At 48.2% G+C, this 20,003-nt stretch overlaps 2 protein-coding genes across 2 annotated transcripts in view; one reads left to right on the top strand and one right to left on the bottom strand.

Annotated features, from left to right (window-relative positions):
- Nucleotides 1-209: 209 nt before the first annotated feature.
- Nucleotides 210-20,003, bottom strand: part of TMCO4 (transmembrane and coiled-coil domains 4) — a 114,116-nt gene continuing 94,322 nt past the window's right edge. Inside the window, exon 15 of the transcript XR_013841597.1 lies at nucleotides 210-268. The gene's annotated coding sequence lies outside the window, so the exon portion shown is untranslated. The remainder of the gene's footprint in view (nucleotides 269-20,003) is intronic.
- The window catches only part of LOC307222185 (neuroblastoma suppressor of tumorigenicity 1), a 32,591-nt gene continuing 23,792 nt past the window's right edge, over nucleotides 11,205-20,003 (top strand). Inside the window, exon 1 of the mRNA XM_079987361.1 lies at nucleotides 11,205-12,132. The gene's annotated coding sequence lies outside the window, so the exon portion shown is untranslated. The remainder of the gene's footprint in view (nucleotides 12,133-20,003) is intronic.

Consider the following 20,003-nt stretch of genomic DNA (forward strand, 5'->3'; position numbering starts at 1 on the left):
CATTTGAAACCTTGGAGAGCTGATGCTGGATAGGATAGACTAGATGAACTAAGGGCCTGGCTCACTGCAAGGCAGCTTCTTGTTTAAACTAGCCCTTTATTCAGGACCATGAGCAAGAGACTATTACTTTGCCTTTAGGAGAATCATAGAATTTCAGACTTGAAAGTTGCTCCAACCCTCTGCAATGCAGGAATCTCAGCTAAAGCATCCATGACAGATGGCCATCCAAGCTCTGCTTAAAAACCTCCAAGGAAGGAGAGTCCACCACCTCCGCTCCGCTGTCCAAACAGCTCTTACTGCCAGAAAGTTATTCCTGATGTTTCGTCGGAATCTCCTTTCTTGTAACTCGAAGCCGTGGGTTCGAGTCCTACCCTCCAGAGCAGGAGAAAACAAGCCTGCTCCATCTGTCCTACGACAGCCCTTGAGATATCGGAAGATGGCTGTCATATCTCCTCTTGGTCTCCTCTTTCCCAGGCTGAACATACCCAGCTCCTTCAACCGTTCCTCATACGGCTGGGTTTCCAGACCCTTGATCCTCTTGGTTGCTCTCCTTGGCACACTTGCCAATATCCTTAAATTGAGGCGCCCAGAACTGGGCACAGGATGCCAGGTGTGGTCTGACCAAGGCAGAATAGAAGTAGCACAGATCAGCTGCAGAGAGCATCTGCATTCTGTGGAGGAGGTCCTCTGTGCCTACAAAAGCCGTTTTGGTGGATCCGTCTCAGGAAGGGCCAGTTCACGTGCTGCTGAGTTGATCATGGCATGTTGAGAAGGATGATCAGAAGCTTTCCTTGTGCTGAGTCAGATCCTTGGTTCATCAATCTGTCTACACTGACTGGCAGTGGCTCCCCAGGGTTTCAGACGGCAGCAGGGTGGGGTGGCATTCCCAACCCTGCAGGGAGATGCCAGGGTTTGAACCCTGGGACCTTCTGCCTGCAGAGCTGGCGCTGTGCCACTGAGCCACGGCCTTTCCCCATTCCTTGCATTCCTCAGCAAGCTCCAGAATGCAACCCTGATTCCCTTCCAACGAAGCGCTTGCCCATCTCTCATTTTCACCATCTGGTGAGTGAAGGAAAGATGGGTGCAAATCCCCTGCAGGAGAGAGAGAGAGAGAGAGAGTTGGGTTAAAAATGCAAGCGGAGCCTTTGAGGATCGGACCGGTAGTCCACCTAGCACAACATCCTGCTTCTTCCCCAGCCGGGCGCCTAGCTCCAGGGAATCCCGCATGCAGGGCACATAGGCAACAGCTCCACCCTGGCGCCGCTCCCCTCTGTAATCAGCCATTATGATCCCAATTCAGATCTGGCAGGGGTTAGCAGCATTCGGGCAGTTTTGTAGCGCCAGTGAACCTGAGTCCCTAATGAGAGATGTCATTCCCTTTCCCCGAGGCTTGGAGGAAATGCTTAGATCTCCTCCTTTGCACCTAACCTAACCACACAGCTGCCCAGGGCTGTGAGGTTTGTCTCTGGATTACTACTATGGAGTAAGTTGAACATGGGCAGGCGAGCTGAATGATCCCCTAGGCTTTGTGGAAAGCCCTGCATCTGGAAAAGCAGCCTGTCATAGAGGAAGGGGGTGCCATGCTAGCTTTCTAGATGCAGGATTCTTCTCTATTCCCACTCCCCAACATGGAAGAACTCCACCATGCTCATTCCTCTGCCCTGTGTTTTGGATTGGGTCCAGGCCCGCAACAGCTAGATGTAAAAATGCTAGATCTGTAACCACTATGTATGTGTGTGTGGTCGTCTTTGGCGATCACTTGTGGCCAAGTAAGATTGTCTTCCATGAACACAGTCTTAACGGTGTCTCCGTAAGTGACTGTGGAGGCTCAATTTTGGATCAACACGTCCTTCCACAGCGGGGGGACCTAGGTTTCCTGGCGGGAGTTGGTCATGGTGAGGATTTGCCAAACTTGTAAGAATGAGCTTGCCCCAAACTCAGGTGTTATTTCTTTAGTTTGCTTAGGAGCACCTTGCCTGCGGTGAACACAGTGCCAAAGGTCTGTTGTGTGGAGGGCTGTTTCTGTTGCCTTTCTTTATCGCCACCGCAAACGTTTTTCCGTCAGATGCTGCCGGCTTTGGAAAACATCCTTTTGGAACGCAAATCGGAGCCAGAGTATCTCCACACCCCCTCGTTCTCATCTCTGCATGCAACCAGGGCTGTGATGTCGGAACAAAAGCAATTAACGTGCATGGAAGGCGGAGGACTCTCTTTTTACGGGGCCCAAAGGAATGCCGAGTTTACTAAATAGCTTCATCTGCAAGCAATCAGATTCCTTCTCTCCCAGCAGCCCCCTTGCTTTTAAGCAGACTGATAGCACTCCTCCCCCCCCCCCCGGCCTTTAAAGCAGAGCGCACAAATTTGACCTTGGAAGGTGTGCTTTAATTGACAGCAATCAAATTATTATTTTTTAAAAACAGTTTTGGGGTGGGGTGGGTGTCTAGTTTTAAATGCATTTTGGTCATGGATCAATGCAACAGAGATAAGGACTCGAGCTTTCATAGGGCAATGTATTTGGTGGTAGGCTTCAATGAGACTGCTGGGTCACAGAAAAAAGGCCTATCTAGTTCAGCATCCTAGGGACGAGGGTGGCGCTGTGGGTTAAACCACAGAATCTAGGACTTGCCAATCAGAAGGTTGGCGGTTTGAATCCCCGCAACAGGGTGAGCTCCCGTTGCTCGGTCCCTGCTCCTGCCAAACAAGCAGTTCAAAAGCACATCAAAGTGCAAGTAGATAAATAAGTACCACTCCGGCGGGAAGGTAAACGGCGTTTCTCTGCGCTGCTCTGGTTCGCCAGAAGCAGCTTAGTCCTGCTGGCCACATGACCCGGAAGCTGTACGCCAGCTCCCTCGGCCAATAAAGCGAGTTGAGCGCCGCAACCCCAGAGTCGGCCACGACTGGACCTAATGGTCGGGGTACCTTTACCTAGTTCAGCATCCTAATCTCACAGTGCCCAACCAGATGCCTCAATAGGTCTGAATGCAACAGCGCACTGCCAACCTGAAGTGCTCTGCCACCCTGCAGTTCCCAGAAACGGGCATTCAAAGGCCTCTGACAGTGAAGGCAGTACATACGGTACATCATTTTCGCTAATAGCCGCTGATAATTTTAAATTGCCTAATCCTCTTTTAAAGCCATCCTACTGGGACGCAGGTGGCGCTGTGGGTTAAAGCCTCAGCGCCTAGGGCTTGCCGATCGAAAGGTCGGCGGTTCGAATCCCTGCGGCGGGGTGCGCTCCCGCTGCTCGGTCCCAGCGCCTGCCAACCTAGCAGTTCGAAAGCACCTCCGGGTGCAAGTAGATAAATAGGGACCGCTTACCAGCGGGAAGGTAAACGGCGTTTCCGTGTGCGGCTCTGGCTCTGGCCAGAGCAGCGATGTCACGCTGGCCACGTGACCCGGAAGTGTCTCCGGACAGCGCTGGCCCCTGGCCTCTTAAGTGAGATGGGCGCACAACCCCAGAGTCTGTCAAGACTGGCCCGCACGGGCAGGGGTACCTTTACCTTTACCTTTACTGGTGGTCACCACTGTCTCCTGAGGGAGTGAGTTCCACAGTTTAATTATGTTCTGTGTGAAGGACTTCCCTTTATCTATCTGTCCATGAAGGCGCAGGTCAATTCTGTGTCCAGGGCAGCTGTTTATCAGCTCCATCTGGTATGCAGGCTGAGACCCTATCTGCCCGCAGACTGTCTTGCCAGAGTGGTGCATGCTCTGGTTATCTCCCACTTGGACTACTGCAATGCGCTCTACGTGGGGCTACCTTTGAAGGGGACCCAGAAACTACCACTAATCCAGAATGTGGCAGCTAGACTGGTGACTGGGAGTGGCCGCTGAGACCACATAACTCCTGGCCTTAAAGACCTACATTGGCTCCCAGTATGTTTCCGAGCACAATTCAAAGTGTTGGTGCTGACCTTGAAAGCCCTAAACAGCCTCGGTCCAGTATGTCTGAAGGAGTGTCTCCACCCCCATCGTTCTGCCCAGACACTGAGGTCCAGCTCCAAGGGCCTTCTGGCGGTTCCCTCACTGTAAGAAGCAAAGCTACAGGGAACCAGGCATAGGGCCTTCTCGGTAGTGGTGCCCACCCTGTGGAATGCCCTCCCACCAGATGTCAAAGAGATAAACAACTGCCTGACATTTAGAAGACATCTGAAGGCAGCCCTGTTCAGGGAAGTTTTTAATGAGTGACATTTTGTTGTATTTTTAATTATTATTATTATTATTATTATTATTATTATTATTATTATTATCTTGAATCCTTCCAGAATTCAGTTTCATTTTGGATGCCAACAACTGAAAAGTGTTAAGACAGAGGGAGAAAAACGTTTTCCTACCTAGGCCATGCATCATGTTACAAACTTTTCCATGTTGCCACTTGTGATTTCCCCCCCTCCCCCAGCTAAAAAGTCCCTTTCCTCACAGGGAAATTGCTCTATCTCCTCGATCGTTTTGCTTGCTAATTTTCTGAACCCTTTTCGACTCCACAGTATCCTTTTGAGGCAGCCAGACCTGATACGCAGAGCCAGGAGGGCAGTTATTAACTGGTGACAGCAGAAGAGCCATAACTGATCGAGGCCGGGAAGGAAACATTAAAACCTTTCTCCGAGCCGGCGGCAGCGATGACGGACACCTCGTCCGCATCCATGCCAGCCCCCGGCCTCCCCTGGCGCCTCACCCTGTTCTCTTTGCCCTGGCCATGACTTGCCAAATGGCAGGGATTTAGCAAGAAAGGGGGAAAATCAGGGGCGGGGAAACATCTCTCCATCCAGAGGGCAGCCACAATGCCAACCTTGGCGCATGGAGCATGGAACGGGGCAGGCATGTGCCGCATTCCGATGCGCTGAGAGACAGACACAGGCAAGGGGGGGGGGCCTCTGCTGGGCCACCCACAGTGTGAACTCCCTGCAAAGTGAGTCAGATCTAAACTGGCTGGGTGGGAGGGGGCAGAAGAAGGGAGAGCAGGTTTTAACAGTTCATCTGTGGGCATCTCCCTATCAAAACAGCTCCTGTGCGTGAAAAGCGATGCCCTCCTTCTTTTAAGAGCCATCTGATGCAGGCCTGACAGACACCTCTCTACAGGTGGCACGCAGCGCAGGGTTGTTGTGTCCCTGTTCCTGAATGAGGTAACTGTGCCCCTGAAGAACCAGGTGCGCAGCCTGGGAGTCATTTTGGACTCACAGTTGTCCATGGAGGCGCAGGTCAATTCTGTGTCCAGGGCAGCTGTTTACCAGCTCCATCTGGTACGCAGGCTGAGAGCCTACCTGCCCGCAGACTGTCTGGCCAGAGTGGTGCATGCTCTAGTTATCTCTCACTTGGACTACTGCAATGCGCTCTGTGTGGGACTACCTTTGAAGGTGACCCGGAAACTGCAATTAATCCAGAATGCGGCAGCTAGACTGGTGACTGGGAGCAGCCGCCGAGACCATATAACACTGGTCTTGAAAGACCTACACTGGCTCCCAGTATGTTTCCGAGCACAATTCAAAGTGTTGGTGCTGACCTTTAAAGCCCTAAACGGCCTCGGTCCAGTATACCTGAAGGTACACCTCCATCGTTCTGCCCGGCCACTGAGGTCCAGCACCGAGGGCCTTCTGGCGGTTCCTTTCCTGCGAGAAGCCAAGTTACAGGGAACCAGGCAGAGGGCCTTCTTGGTGGTGGCTCCCACCCTGTGGAACGCCTCCCACGAGATGTCAAAGAGAAAAATAACTACCAAACTTTTAGAAGACATCTGAAGCTTTTAATGTTTAATAGGCTATTGTATTTTAGTGTTCTGTTGGAAGCCGCCCAGAGTGGCTGGGGGAAAACAGCCAGATGTGTGGGGTATAAATAATAAATTATTATCATCATTATTAAATGAAATAGGGGAGTGGGAAGGGCAGCTGTGTACTCCAACTCAAGATTCTTGGAGGAAAGGTGGGGTATAAATGTAAAATTGATGGTAACGGCAGCCAGACAGGTTATAGCGCGTAAGTGGAAAAATGCAGAAGAGCTAGGGGTGAACCAGTGGGGGAAAAAACTGAATAATATTATAATTTTAGAATATCTAACTGAAGATACACAGAATGAAAGGGTTTAAGGTCAGTGAGAAGGAGGAGGATTGGTTTGAGAAGATATTGAATTATTTGGGTAGGTCTGAACAATTTGGGGCAATTAAAATGTTAAAAGTTAAATAAACCTTGTGGATGGAGGAGTGTTAATGTATATAAAATTGTACATATGGTTGATTCGAATATGTTATTATCGATAATGTATACCCAATGTATCAGCCGCCTGGGTGGTTTCACGGTTTGTGTTTTGGTTGTTTGTAAAAAATAAAAAATTTAAACGTTAAAAAAATGTAAAGAATAGATAAAGAATAAATAAAATCCCCAGCGGAATTAAAGCAGGCATCTAATTTTCAAAGAAAGGGCCGCATGCAAGACTGGGATTTTATCTACAAGCCTGGTCTCCCCCCCCCCCAAAAAAATATCTAAAATGGCAAAGGACAGGAGTGCAGCAAGGACACCTCTCCCCCCCCTCTCTTTTTCTCTCGCCGGCACCCGAAAGAAAGGTTGACAGCGTTGGAGGAAGCAGCTGCTTCTGCTCTGACCTGCGGGAGGCTGCATTTGGGGGGCCTCAGGAAGAGCAGCTTTTGCACCCCGCTGCTGAGGCACATTCCACATCGTGCGCTGAGCCCAGATGTTTCCAAAACAGATTTTCGGGGGGAGGTGGGGAGAGGCCTTTCTGCAGCCGCTGCCAAGGCTCCCTCATGCCACGGAGGCGGGAGTGCGCACCCAGAGAATGGCAAAGCTGGGAAAAACATGATCCGGCCAAAGAACCTGCCTACTGAAGCATTTTGATCCTGAGAGATCAGGCAGGCAGGCTGCGTTAATAGCATATGGAAAGGCCCATCTAGTCCAGTCTCCTGTTTTCACAGACGCGGGTGGCGCTGTGGGTTAAACCACAAAGCCTAGGACTTGCTGATCAGAAGGTCGGGGGTTCGAATCCCTGCCACGGAGTGAGCTCCCATTGCTTGGTCCCTGCTCCTGCCAACCTAGCAGTCCAAAAGCACGTCCAAGTGCAAGTACATAAATAGGTACCGCTCCGGCGGGAAGGTAAACGGCGTTTCCGTGCGCTGCTCTGGTTTGCCAGAAGCGGCTTAGTCATGCTGGCCACATGACCCGGAAGCTGTACGCCGGCTCCCTTGGCCGATAAAGTGAGATGAATACTGCAACCCCAGAGTTGGCCACGACTGGACCTCATGGTCAGGGGTCCCTTTACCTTTAACCAGATGCCCATTATGGGAAACCCTCCTGCAGAACCCGAAATCGAGTCTCCCCTCCCCTCCTGTGGCTTCCAGCATAATTTCCTGCTTCCAGCCATGGAGGCAAAGCATAGCCTTTGTGGCCAGCTGGCCATTTGTAGTTCTCTCTGAATTTGCCCAACCCTCTTTCAAAGCCATCCAAGCTGGAGGCCATGGCCACCTCTTGAGGAGAGGGAGTTCCATAGTTTAACTTGCACTGGGTGAAGAAGAAGAAGAAGAAGAAGAAGAAGAAGAAGAAGAAGAAGAGGAGGAGGAGTTTGGATTTGATATCCCTCTTTATCACTACCCAAAGGAGTCTCAAAGCAGCTAACATTCTCCTTTCCCTTCCTCCCCCACAACAAACACTCTGTGAGGTGAGTGGGGCTGAGAGACTTCAGAAAAGTGTGACTAGCCCAAGGTCACCCAGCAGCTGCATGTGGAGGAGCGGAGACGCGAACCCAGTTCACCAGATTACGAGTCCACTGCTCTTAACCACTACACCACACTGCCTCTTTTTAAACAAAAAGGCCTGTTTAAAATCTGCCTGGGGAATCTCTCGACCAGAAGAGGTTGGGTTGCTGCATTGTGCCAACAGCCTAGTATCCCACAGCAGTCGTGTCAAGTGGAAGCCCACAAGTGTGCTGTGAAGAATACGAATAAATACAGTGGTACCTCGGGTTACAGATGCCTCAGGTTACAGACGCTTCAGGTTACAGACTCTGCTAACCCAGAAATAGTACCTCGGGTTAAGAACTTTGCTTCAGGATGAGAATAGAAATCAGGCAGTGGCAGGGGGAGGCCCCACTTGCTAAAGTGGTACCTCAGATTAAGAACAGTTTCAGGTTAAGAACGGACCTCCAGAACGAATTAAGTTCTTAACCCGAGGTACCACTGTAATACAGTGATATAATGAGAATCACAGCTAAAGGATCCTTTGGAGGTGAACACACAAACTCTGCTTAGAAACCTTCAGTGAGGGGGTGTCCGGGAGAGAAGAGGAGAAGTGGCCAGCATGCTCACGCCCCCACCTGTCGAAACATCCACCACTCTCCCATGCGCAAACCACTCCCATCACAGCTGCCTCTTTCCCTGCACAGGTGTTCGTTCTGAGAACGAGGTGTGCAACCTCTATCCGTCAGGCCCTTCGGATCCCTGATCAAGTCCCAACAACAAGTTTAATTTCTTTCTCTTCTCCCTTTCGTTCTCCCATGTACCAATCCTTCCAGCTCTCACGCCCACGCGGGTCCCTGCTGCGTCTTGACACGTTCAGAGAGCCCTGGCAGCGGTGCAGGGAGCCGGAGCCTCAGATAAAACCAATTGCCAAGCAGATGGCGCAAGACGAGGCTCTGACAGAACCCTTCGGTCCATGTTCCCTCTGTCCAGGCTGGACAACTTGCACCCCTCCAGATGTTGATGGGACTCGCTGTCACCCCTGACTGTTGGCCATGCCGGCTGGACATGGAGTTGGTGTCTCCAGGGACATCAGGAGAGCTGCAGGTCGCTGAAAGAGACCGTCACTTGCCTTTACTGCCCCTAGCTGTTGTTGTTTAGTCGTTTAGTCATGTCCGACTCTTTGTGACCCCATGGACCAGAGCACGCCAGGCACTTCTGTCTTCCACTGCCTCCCGCAGTTTGGTCAAACTCATGCTGGTAGCTTCGAGAACACTGTCCACCCATCTCATCCTCTGTCGTCCCCTTCTCCTTGTGCCCTCCATCTTTCCCAACATCAGGGTCTTTTCCAGGGAGTCTTCTCTTCTCATGAGGTGGCCAAAATATTGGAGCCTCAGCTTCAGGATCTGTCCTTCCAGTCTCCTCCAGCACCATAATTCAAAAGCATCAATTCTTCGGCGATCAGCCTTCTTTATGGTCCAGCTTTCACTGAAAGTGAAAGCCCCTAGCTAGCTGTACCACAACTCTGCCATCGTTACAGGATGGGGAATTGGTGGCCCTCCAGATGTTGCTGGCCTGTTGGCTGGAGCTCAGGGCAGTCGGAGTTCAACCTCCCGAAGGCAGAAGGTTCTCCAAGATTGAACTAGACCATCACTTGCCTTTAGTGCCCCTCACTTCCTGCATCACAACTCTGTCATTATCAACCTGTTGCTGGACCATGGACCATGATTCCAGGAGCTTATGGAAACTGGGAGTTCAGCAACATCAGAAGAGCTTCTGGTTTCCCATTCTTAAAGCAGACCATCACTTGGCTTTTAGTGCCCCTCGCTTCCTGCATCACAACTCTGCCATCTTTTAATGCAGGGATGGGGATCCTGTGGCTCTCCAGATGTTGCTAGACCATTGGCTATGATGGGCTTGAACTCATGGAAATTGGAGTCTAGCAACATCAGAAAGGCTGCTAGTTCCCCATTATTGATTTAGACCATCACTTGCCTTTAGTGCCCCTCGCTAGCTCTATCACAACTCTTACTATCTTTCAAGGAAGGCGGTGGGAACCTGTGACCCTCAAGATGCTACTGGGCTCCCAGCTCCAGTCATCACTGACCGCTGCCCATGCAAGCTGGGCTGATAGGACTTGGGAGTCCAGGAACACCTGGAGACTTAAGAAGCTACCTTTTCTAGCACACTGTTTCTGACAGCACTCGGCTAAGTGCCTCTTGAAGGCTCACCAGCAGGGAATGAGGGCAATATCCCTCCCTTGTTATTTGTCCCCAGCACACCTGTCATTTGGAGTAGACGGCCTCTGCCCATGGAGGTTTTCCTTTACTCATTATCGAATGTATAAGAAATTTAAGAAGGGCCCTACTGGGTTATTAGGGACGTGGGTGGCGCTGTGAGTTAAACCACAAAGCCTAGGACTTGCTGATCAGAAGGTCGGGGGTTCGAATCCCTGCCACGGAGTGAGCTCCCATTGCTTGGTCCCTGCTCCTGCCAACCTAGCAGTCCAAAAGCACGTCCAAGTGCAAGTAGATAAATAGGTACCGCTCTGGCAGGAAGGTAAACGGCGTTTCCATACACTGCTCTGGTTCGCCAGAAGTGGATTAGTCATGCTGCCCACATGACCCGGAAGCTGTATGCCGGCTCCCTCAGCCAATAAAGCGAGATGAGCACCGCAACCCCAGAGTTGGCCACAACTGGACCTCATGGTCAGGGGTCCCTTTACCTTTACCTTTACCTTTACTGGGTTATTAGTATTAGTATTAATGTCAATATTCTGCCTTTCCCCCAAACTGGGGACTCAACACGGCTTGCAAGACAGATAAAATACAAAAGACTAAAAACATACAAAAGACAAAAAAATAATAATAATTGAATTGCATCAGAATTAAAAATAAAAAGTAAACAACTACTGTAATGTCTTTAAAATATACAGCATCCTGGATCCAAGCACCAGAGCACCCTTCCTGCGGTTTCTAGCATCTGCTACCCAGAAGCATGTGCTGCCCCCAACCAGAGCACCGCCATTGTGGCTAACAGCCGTCCATCGCCCTCTCCTTGCCCATGAATCTGCCCGATCCTCTTTTAAAGTTGACCCCAAGTGTTGTCACCTCCTATGGGAGCCGAGTTCCGTAGTTCGGCAAGGCAGGTAGAGTGCTCCTGCACAAGGAGGCTCTACCAGCTTTGCCTCCTCCTGACCAAAGATCCCATCCTCAAAAGAAAAGAAAAAAAGACTAGGAAATTTGACACACACACACACACACACTTCTCCCTCCCTCATTTCTTGTTTTCCTTGGAGTCCAGACCCCTTTTGCCTTCCCAGCCACTTTTGCAGGAGTTTCTTGGCCCGTCTCCAGTCCGAGCTGCAAGAGCAGGAAAGCCACCTCGCCCTTGAGAGAGAGAGAGAGAAAAGAAAACAGGGTGAGGGCACTATCTCCCATCACCACCAGCCATCGCCACCCATTCCCCCCCTTGTCCTGGCTAGCTGGTTCTTGTCTGCTCACAATATAATCTTGCTCCACTGAAGAGGCAAAAGAGGCAGCAGAGAGAATTTGCTTCCCACAACTAGATCACCTTTTCTTTTTTTTTTTCAACAGGGAGCAGTCAAAGGCTGGGGTTGGTTGATTTACCCGGAGAAAAAGGGAGGAGAGACGGGGGGGGGGGGTTTTGATTTACTAGGAGGAGAGCCCTGCTGTCTTTCCTTTTTTGAGCCTAGCCAGAAAGCACCGAGAAAGTTCAAATCTCCCCCTCTTTCCCCCTCCTCCTCCTCCTCTTCTTCTTCTTCAGAGCTGGAAATTCTTGCATTTGTAGGAAGCTTGGATATTTCACAGGAGCTGCGCCGCACTCTGCAAAACACTACTTATTATAATTGGGGTTTTTTCCGCCTCCCCCAAATAATTATTACGCCTGCATATTGTTTTGAAAGCAGCAGCAGCAGCAGCTTTTAAGAGTTCCTCCTCGCTCTTTTCCTAGCCTTCTTTCTCCTCCGATCTCTGATATACTTGGGGATTTTTTTCGGGGTGTGTGAAGCTTTCAATAGTTCCACCCCCACACTTTTAATTATTGACCAAGGGGGGAGAAAAAAAGTCACTCTGAATGGACTAGAGGGTTTTTCCCCCACAGGACTTTTTTGATCCCGGTGCCTGGTTCGGAAATAATTTATTTTTCCTCCGTTCCTGAGAAGGAGATAAAAGTTTTGCTGAAGTTCAGGTTGCAAGGAATTGTCTTCTTGTCCACCTCCCCGCAAAAATACCCGTCCGCGTTTCCCTTAAACGTTTGGGATGAACTGGAAATAAACCTTTGGAGGAAATTTGCTTACAGAAAGGCTAGGAATCGGAGCCCACACTTTACTGGATAATGAGCTGTTTTAATTTTTGAGTGCCCTTCCCCTTAAAAAAAGAAGAGACAAGAATATTATCCGAGGAAGTTTTGATGGAACGCCTCTCCGACCAGTCCATTTAATGGTAAGTAACCATTTTTGGGTGCCTTCTCTGCTATGATTTTGTATCCCTTCTGGCTCCCTGTGGGTAGCTGAGATTTAGCTTACTTATAAAGTGTCTTGTGTGACCCGAATGTTTTGCCAATTCTGACATTGGCCAAGTTCAGCGACACGAGATTTTCGACCATTAATGCAGTGTGTGAAACTTGCCGTACGAATAAAGAAAAAAGATTGATATTAAAGCAACTGGTTTTAAAAAAATAAATATAAAAATGTGGGGTTGTATCCAGCATGTCGCACTCAGTAGTAGACCCTATGGGTATCGACAAATGTAGCTCCATTAGTTTCAAAGGGTATACTCCTGAGTAGAACTTTGTTGGTGCTGTGCTTCTGAAGTTGATATGAAAAGGCATTAAAACAGAACGCACATCTGATTTTAATAATGTAGGTTCTCTGTTTTCCAACCTATCTCAACAGCTTTTGAACATCTGTGGCATGATGCTTCTTTACGAACATGATTCATACATCTCAGATGGTGTTGTGTGAGTGGCTCAGTTGCCCCGTCAGGCTAGAACAGGGAGAGATATGGAAGGAAGTAGGTGGTGGTGATTTCAGGACCTTTCTACGCATATAGTAAAAGTGGAACGCGGTCGCCACTTTTCCTCCACCCACCAGTGATGACCTGTGCCGCATCTTCTTTTGCTTGGTGGCCGATGCGCCTATATCAAAGCATCTGCAGATTATATTTTCCAGTGGATTCTGTACTGCTTTTCAGCTGACACCCAACCGTCCCCTAGTTTACTCCTTAGTAGGGAACAGGAGGATTCAGTCTGCACTGAAAGGTGAAACTAGCGAATTTGTGCTTTCCGAGAAAATCTGGTGCAAAGCGAAACGTGTCTGTCCTTCGGAGTTTGCGCTTTAAATGCATTTATTTGATTTTATAAACAACACACAGAGTACAATCACAGGGCAGCAGGAAAAATAGGTGCAGGATACAAGAATTAAACCCTTTGTGGAACGACAGGTGACAATTTCGTTGCTTTTCGAAATTTTGCAATGGGGTTCTCCAGCTGAGTGATGCATATGAGAAGAAAACACAGGCCAGGGTAAAGTGTCTAGTAAAATCCCTCTATTAGCGAAAATCACATACAATTTTGCATTGTATTAGGGAACACGGCTTTGCAAAAATACACACATTAGACAAAACTGGTTGCAGACTAAATTGCTGGTACAATTGCTTGAGGACTTCTCCCATCTGTCCGCCCAACAAGGCAAACTGATATGGAAAAAGGTGGTGGGCTGACCTCTGGGAACGGGATCCTGAACGAGATGAGCCGCTGGCCTGGTCCAGTGGCCTTTCTGAAAACGACAAACTGAAATGGACCGATCCACCCGTCCATGCTCCCTTCATTTAGTGAGTTTATAATTCCTCCAGCCAGCTAATTCTGGAAAACTTCATCACCACCTTGTCCCATGTTGAATTGTGGCAAACACACAAACCATCCCTCTGGTTGCCGCAGAGGTAAGCTATCTCTTGGAATCCACACAATTCTTTCCAGGCCCATGACTCAGCCTGCTCTTCTGGGGCGAGTAACTCTCACTCCTAGGCGACCAGCTAGAGAGAGAAGGAGGCAGAGAGAGGGGGGGCGGGGGGCTTGGCGAAAGGGAAAAGAATAGTGTTAATCTTTCTTTTTCATCCTGTCCATTTCAAGTGTGGAAGGTGGGTGGGCATGCAGGCTAGTGATCTCTGTGGACTTATTTGCAAGGCTATCTTCATGTCCCCCCTTCCAGCAGCAAAGGCAGAGGTGCAGGCCATCAGACACCCTTGCAAAGTTTCCCCCTTTCTCCTCCACCCTCCTGAAATGAAAGCAAACCTGTCTCTCTGTTTCTCCATTTATCAAGACCAGATTTTTACGCTTCTCTCCCCCCCCCCCCATCCCGACTTTTCCTCCCCTTTTCCCTGCTGTGATTGATGGTTTGAAAGAGGAGAAATAGCTCACAAATAGAAATCAGTTACAGATGAAGCCAGGGTAGGGTGGGGGGGCATAGCTTTCGAGTCATTAAAATATTTCCACCTCCCACCTTTTCCTCTCTCCTGCGAAGAAAGGAGCAAATCCGTGAAGAATCGCATTTTGGAAATTTCTTTTGTGTGTGCCCGTTCTCTGATCAAGTCTCTCTCTCTCCCCCCACCGTTTTTCTTCTTCTCTTTATTCCTCCAAAGGGGGGGGATAACTGAGCCAAGAAATCGGAAATTAATTCATTTGGGTTGGGGTGGGGGTTGGGGGCAAAGGGGAGGGAGAGGAGCTTGAACAAAGAGAAAACAAAAGATTTCCATTTTCAAAGAAAAGTTAAAAGGTTGCATATGTTCCAATCTGCATGCTTAGAAGTATTTGCTGTCTTGCTGCCATGAGATCTTTCAAAACCAGTTTAAAAAACCCAGTGACATTTGCTTGCACCCCCCCCCCCCCCGTAGAAAAGCACATATCTGAAGGCATCGCAAATTGCTCAGTAATAGATTTTCTTAGTGGGTTTGACTGACAAAAGCAATCTGGGATGGCTTTGAAGGGCTCTTTCTGCCTCCTGACCTTTCTCGTAAAATATATAGTTTGTATTCGCATCTTTTCACATCCTCTGACCTCCGGGGCAAATTTTTCCTAAATACATCCAGATTCCTTCCAGAAGACTTTGCTGGGGAAGTTCCTGTTTCCCCTGAAAAATCCCAGTGGGATGATGATGATTATTTTATCTTTCTAAAACTGTCCTCAGTTGTATCAACACCCACCCTTTGAATCAGAGCGAAAATGTTGCGGATTAAAAGTTTCCCCAAATTCCTGAGGGCTAGGGAAGATTCAAAGTCTTTCTCCATTTTAATACAAATTTTAATACCCCCCCCACAAAAAATTTGGGTCCTATGATGGAGTTTCAGTGGGGAAACCCCATTGAAAAGCGATGAGGTTGTAGAACGTTGCGGTGGTGGTTTAGACACTACTCCCGAATTTTCAAAAACATTCCCTCCACCCAGTCATCCCCTAGAGATGATCATTGCGCCTAATTTTGGCTTTCTAGCTTTTGTGAAAGGTGGTTTAGCACGCACGTCAGCTGGTTCTTGGGATTTGCATATATTTATTGTCGAACAAGATCCCCCTAGCACAGCCTAACCATTTTTAAACACACCCGGTCAACACAACCGGCTTTTGAGGATCTTAATTTTGTGAGGTCAGATTCTGTAACTGTGCTATCTATCAAAACCTTCCCGAAATCTTTTCATTACTGGGTTCAGTTCATAACCCTGGCAAATTACCACTGTGAGCAGGGTACCGGCAACTCTCCATCTTTGTAAGATAATGGGCTTGTACTGTGAGTGAAGATGAGAAAGAAAAGCGTCTCTCCATGAAGGTGCCTAGTCCCACTTTAGAGCCAGCTAAGTCTGTAAGCCACCTGCGCATCTTGTGGCAGTGAGTTCCATCAGCTGATTTGGTGTCGAGCAAACAAGCATTTTCTCGCATCTGCCCTTAACCTTGCCGATTTGGCTTGGGCGGTGGGCAAAAGCTCTCTTAATTCACGATAGCAGAAAATCTCCGTAATATCTATCCTTTCCTTTAGTCACCTTCCTGCTAAAAAAAAAAAGGCGAAAATCAAATGCTTTCCTCTTTTTTCCTCACAGGGAAGATTGTCCCCCCCCCCCCGCATGATTTGTCCCTTTCTGTATCTTAGAAATGATTTTCAGTTTATTTTTAGGGCAGAGATGGGGGACCTGTATACAGTGGTACCTTGGATTAAGAACTTAATTCGTTCTGGAGGTCCGTACTTAACCTGAAACTGTTCTTAACCTGAAGCACCACTTTAGCTAATAGGACCTCCTGCTGCCACCACGCTGCTAAAGCAAATTTCTGATCTCATCCTGAAGCCAAGTTCTTAACCTGAGGTACTATTTCTGGGTTAGCGGAGTCTGTAACCTGAAGCGTATGTAACCCGAGGTCCCACTGTACTTGTAGGCTAGTCATTCTCCATTCCGGAACTAGACCTTCGCTTGCCTTCACTGCCCTAGCTACCCCCTTAAAAACCCTACCTTCTTTCGGTGCAGAGGTGAGGAACCCCTGGCATTCTAGATATCGTGCTAGACTACAACTCCCTCAACTGATGGCCATTCCCTGAATTAGACCATCACTAGCCCTCACTGCCCCTAGCCATGCCAATTGTAGCTCTGTCCTCTTGCAATGCGAACTTGCAGCTCCCCACATATTCCCGGACTACAACTCCCATCATCTCCCCTGACTGTTGGCCTTGCTGACTTAGGACCTGAAGGAACGCACTGGTTCTCCATCCATGTCTGGGGATAAATCCCTCAGAGATTGCTTACTTGGACTGTGATTCCTGGAGGTGCGGCTGGGTTCATGGTCCTCTGCTCTCTCAAAATCAACCCATCAGGCACCGGCAAAAGTTTGTAGCCTCGTTCACACAATGCCCCAATGCCATCCTGCGGTTACTGCAGGGATCGCAGGATGAGAGGCCAACGTGGACCTTCAGCCCTCTCAGCCAGCCTTCCCCCAAGTCGTGCTCCTCCTGGGGCCACACCCCTTATGAACCCCATTCCCCACTCCCCCAACCTGCCTTTTTCCTGGCTGGGGTGTGTCCTTAAACTGTGGCAATGCCTCCTGCCCTACCACTGTCTCGCCAGAGTGGTCCATGCCCTGGTTATCTCCTGCTTGGACAACTGCCATGTGCTCTACTATCTTTGAAGGTAATAATAATAATAATAATAATAATAATAATAATAATAATAATAATAATAATTTATACCACACCCATCTGGCTGGGCTTCCCCAGCCACTCTGGGCGGCTTCCAACCAAATATTAAAATACAGTAATACATCAAACATTAAAAGCTTCCCTAAACAGGTGTCTTCTAAAATATGTCTTCTAAAAGTTTGGTAGTTGTTGTTCTCTTTGACATCTGGTGGGAGGGCGTTCCACAGGGCGGGTGCCACTACCGAGAAGGCCCTCTGCCTGGTTCCCTGTAACTTGGCTTCTCGCAGTGAGGGAACCGCCAGCAGGCCCTCAGCGCTGGACCTCAGTGTCCGGGCTGGACAATGGGGGTGGAGATGCTCCTTCAGGTATACTGGATCGAGTCCGTTTAGGGCTTTAAAGGTCAGCACCAACACTTTGAATTGTGCTTGGAAACGTACTGGGAGCCAATGTACAGAAAGCACAACTAATCCAGGATGTGGCAGCTAGACTGGCACCTGGAAACATTTAACACCAGTCCTACGTTGTCTCCCAGTATGTTTCCGAGCACAATTCAAAGTGTTGGTGCTGACCTTGAAAGCCTGAAATGGCTTCAGTCCGTCTCCGAAGACTGCGTGTCCCAGCCCCTTCTGGATAAAAGGGTCCCTCAGTGAACATACATCCCAGTAGTGATGTATGGAAGTGAGAGCTGGACCATAAAGAAGGCTGATCGCCGAAGAATTGATGATTTTGAATTATGGTGCTGGAGGAGACTCTTGAGAGTCCCATGGACTGCAAGAAGATCAAACCTCTCCATTCTGAAGGAAATCAGCCCTGAGTGCTCACTGGAAGGACAGATCGTGAAGCTGATAATACGATACATATTCAAGAATGAAATTATTCTCAGTGAGACTGAGAGATACATTTAAACTGGTATACTGTTGGTATATTACCACGGTTATGTCATCACACAAATCCAGCTGAGAGTAGGCTGTGCTGGAAAGGGTGCAACCAGATTGGCACGAGGTTCCACATGGTGATGGTCCTGCCCTGTGGTACAGGCGGTGTTGCCATGTCACATGGGGCAAGTCCCATGCCAGGCATGCATGCACCCTCATAACCCTATCCTCCCCTTGAGCCCAGCTTGGTTTTTCTTCCTTTGCGCTTCCTCACATCACTAAGCCCTGGAGACAGAGGTTAATTGGGAGTGGGGAGGGAGCAGAAGAGCAGAACCCCCCACCATTAGAGCCTATGCCATAATTTGTAGGTGGCTCCTATCCATTCTTAAGGAAATCAGCCCTGAGTGCTCACTGGAAGGACAGATCGTGAAGCTGAGGCTCCAATACTTTGGCCACCTCATGAGAAGAGAAGACTCCCTGGAAAAGACCCTGATGTTGGGAAAGATGGAGGGCACAAGGAGAAGGGGACGACAGAGGACAAGATGGCTGGACAGTGTTCTCAAAGCTACCAGCATGAGTTTGACCAAACTGCGGGAGGCAGTGGAAGACAGAAGTGCCTGGCGTGCTCTGGTCCATGGGGTCACGAAGAGTTGGACACGACTAAACGACTAAACAACAACAACAACTATGAACATGCCTTGCCCAAGGACACCCCAAATTCTGAGGCTGTCTCTTCTCCACCCAGCAAATGTCAATATGTGTGTGTGTGTATGTGTGTGTGTGTGTGTGCTACAGAAGAGGATACAATTTGGGCTGAACCAGACAGGTTGTCCCCCAGAAGTCCAGGAATATGATGAATGGGGTTTTGGGAAGTGATGCAGAGCAGCAAGAAATACATCAGAAATTAAAAGAAGGAGCTGTTCCAGTGAGATGTTGCTCTTGAGAACAATTTGATCCGAAATGTAGTTCTTTGGAAGTAAAGCTTAACTTGCTTCAGCAAAACTCTTTCCCAAGTTGGGATGCTTGAAGGATTATGAGGTAGGTTGGTTTTTTTTTTAATGTGACAGAATAGAATAATAATAATAATAATAATAATAATAATAATAATAATAATATATTTATTATTTATACCCCACCCATCTGGCTGGCTTCCCCAGCCACTCTGGGCAGCTTCCAACAAAATATTAAAATACCGTAATACATCAAACATTAAAAGCTTCCCTAAACTTTTGTAGGATTGCTTCGTGGCAGAGGGTTGGACTAGATGACCCTTGGAGTCCCTTCCAGTTCTACAATTTGATGATCCCATGCTTGTGTGTGTTTGTGTTTGCACGTACAACCTTTCATTGCCAGAACTGATTACAGGGGTTGCTGTTTACGCAAACGGCACACACAGATCCCTTCCACAGCGGTGATGGAAGTCTATCCTAAACCTCTACAGCGCATAAAACTGTGTCTTTTCCTGAGCCAATTTAAGGTGATGGGAAAGTGTGCAAGGTTTGGAGTTTCACAGGTCTCTTTATTAAGTGGCATTGGGGAAAAAACAACAGCAGGAAAACCTCAAGCAAGAGAAGACGCAAGATTGGTTGTGGGTTATTTGCAAATTTCACTGACAGTGTCTACATTTTATAAACCATCCAGAATTTGCAAGCGATTAGCCATCATTACAATGCCGCAGAGACCCCTGATTTTCAAAAAGTCTCTTGTGGTGTTGTGTGCTTTTCTCAGTAGCGACTAATTTTTCATCTCCACCCACATCTTTTAAAAGTGTTTCATAGCTTTGCTCCGTAAGAGTGGAAATGGAATAATTCTGATAAGGAGCACATTTGTTGGGTGTTTGCATCGAATGCTAATCCTACATAGAACAGACCCGTTGATGATGAACTGAGGTCTATGAGCTTCAATGTGTCTACTCTGAGTAAAACTTAGTAAACCTCCAGAAAGTATTTTGCATAGTTTTTACCTCTAACTTCAATACATTGTATTTTATTGTATTGCTATGGCTAGTGGCTGATTCAAATAAAAATTCTTCCCATTCTGATTCTTAGTTGGAGGCAACTTTCATTTTTTTTTTTTAAAAAAAAATATTTATTAAGAATTTTCCATTTACAGTAAAAAAAAGAATGAACATAACATTGCATATCACATATTTTCTTATCACTTCTGGACTTCCTCACATCTCCCGCTCCTACGTTCTAGTTTAATACACTTAAAACAACAATTTATTCCCTTATCTCCATCCTTACTGTCAAATTTCAAATATATTTCAAAT

This window comes from Podarcis cretensis (assembly GCF_951804945.1).
Source record: "Podarcis cretensis genome assembly, chromosome: 8".
NCBI classification, from domain to species: domain Eukaryota; kingdom Metazoa; phylum Chordata; class Lepidosauria; order Squamata; family Lacertidae; genus Podarcis; species Podarcis cretensis.